This window comes from Macrotis lagotis, chromosome 1 (genome assembly GCF_037893015.1).
Source record: "Macrotis lagotis isolate mMagLag1 chromosome 1, bilby.v1.9.chrom.fasta, whole genome shotgun sequence".
Taxonomy (NCBI): Eukaryota; Metazoa; Chordata; class Mammalia; order Peramelemorphia; family Peramelidae; genus Macrotis; species Macrotis lagotis.
Window position 1 is genome coordinate 858,569,535 of NC_133658.1, and position 2,299 is coordinate 858,571,833.

General features: G+C 42.4%; 1 pseudogene; it reads left to right on the forward strand.

Annotated features, from left to right (window-relative positions):
• The first annotated feature begins 1,527 nt into the window (after positions 1-1,527).
• On the forward strand, positions 1,528-2,072 carry LOC141490959 (ubiquitin-ribosomal protein eS31 fusion protein-like; annotated as a pseudogene).
• The last annotated feature ends 227 nt before the right edge of the window (positions 2,073-2,299 follow it).

Sequence of the window (2,299 nt, forward strand, 5' to 3'; positions counted from 1 at the left end):
TATTTTCTTTAATTTTTTCCAACTATTTGATTTTGTTTGATGTAATCTTGATGTCTCATAGATTCATTTAGCTTCTATTTGACCAATTCTAATTTTTAGCAATTTATTTCCTTCAGTAAGCTTTTGTGTTTCCTTTACCAATTCATTAATTTCACTTTTCAGTGAGTTGTTTTCCCTGTCCATTTGATTAATTTAATTTTTTGTTGAGTTGCATTTCCCTTTCCAGTTGGCTGATTTTATTTTTTGATGAGATATATTCTTTTTCAGTTGGATATTTTTACTTTTAAAGAAATGGATTACTTGTGTCAATTTTTCATAATTTTCCTCCATGACTCTCATTTATCTTTTTCCATTTTTCTTCTTCCTCTCTTCCATGGTTTTTGAAAAATCTTTTTTTTTAGATGGGCAGAGCCAAGATGGTGACAAGAACTGAACATGTCTTAGGCACTCTCTTACAAAACTTATACGCTAAGGACTCTAACTAAATTTTCGAGAGACAGAACCCACAGAGGGACCCAGTGAGGAAGTTCTCCTACTCAAGGTAACCTGGAAAAGAGCAGAAAGGTCCTGCTCCCCAGGGTGGGAGAAGCAGCCTGCCAGAGGGGTGGCCCACCAGAGCAAAAGAACTTCAGCCTCCCCAAGGCAGCCCCAGGACACTGGGAGCCACAGCTCACAGCAGCAGGAGAGTTTCCTGAGCTACGCCCTGGGGAGCACCGGGCATAAAGTGGGGGAACAGCAGGGAACCTCTGCCAGAGCGAGCACGTGGAGCCCAGACCTCAGGGCACGAAGCGAGTTGTCTTTCAGCAGGCAGATCCAAGAACAGAAGCAGGCAGAGCCCAGAAGCAGGAGCCCCCAGGGGATGAGCCCATTGAGCTGAGGGAGGGGAGTGAAGAGAGATACTGCAGAGCTCTGTCCTCTACCCCTGGAACAGGACTCTGGGGTTCTGACCACATTCAGATCCTGATCACAGTCTTAGGCCCCACATAGAACAGCAGCCCCCCCCCCACCTCAGCCCTGTGGCAGAGGGGGGCACATATGGTCATTCACAGACCAGGAGGGAGGACAGAGCCTCACACACTGACACCCTTGTGGGAGTGTCCCGAAAGCTCAGGAAGCAACCCCAAAACAGGCTTAGGCTGGGAAAATGAGCAAGCAGAGAAACAAGGGGAACACCATTGAGAAATATTTTGCAAATGAGCCCAAGAAGTATCAAAATACTCAGGCTGAAGATGAGGAAGCACAAGCTCCTACATCTAAAGACTCCAAGTAAAGCAGAAATTGGGCTCAGGCTATGACAGAGCTCAAAAAAGACTTTGAAAATCAAATGAGGGAGTTGGAAGAAAAACTGGGAAAAGAAAGGAGAGAGATGCAGGAAAAACATGAAAATGAAGTCAGCAGCCTAGTTAAGGAAATCCAAAAAATGCTGAAGGAAATAGCATGCTAAAAACCAGCTTAAGTCAAATGGATAAAACAGTTCAAAAAGTTACTGAGGAGAACAATATTTTAAAAAGCAAAAATGGAATCCGCCATCAGCGGGTGGACCCAGCAGCGTGATGCAGATTTTCGTGAAGACGCTGACGCGGAAGACCATCACCCTCGAGGTCGAACCGTCTGATACCTTCAAAAATGTCAAGGCCAAGATCCAAGATAAGGAAGGTATTCCCCCTGATCAACGAAGATTGATTTTGCTGGCAAACAATTGGAAGATGGACAGACTTTGTCTGACTACAACATTCAGAAGGAGTCTACCCTTCATCTTGTTCTGAGGCTTCGGGGTGGTGCCAAAAAGAGAAAGAAGAAGTCTTACACCACTCCCAAAAAGAACAAACATAAGAGAAAGAAGGTTAAACTTGCTGTTCTGAAGTAGTATAAGGTTGATGAGAATGGCAAGATTAGCCGCCTTCGATGGGAATGCCCTTTTGATGAATGTGGCACTGGAGTCTTTATGGCTAGCCATTTTGACAGGCATTATTGTGGCAAGTGTTGTCTAACCTACTGCTTCAACAAGCCAGAAGACAAATAAATGTATATGTGTTAATAAAGAATTCAACTGTTAAAAAAAAAAGCAAAAATGGCCAGATGAAAAAAGAGATAAGAAAACTCTCTGAGGAGAACAAATCCTTCAGACAAAGAACAGAACTCAGATAGATTGATGAATTTGCGAAAAACCAGGACTCAATACTTCAAAACCAAAAAAATGAAAAATTAGAAGAAAATGTGAAACATCTCATTCAAAAAACAACTGATATGGAAAACAGACTTAGGAAAGATAATTTAAAAATTATTGGAATACTGAAAG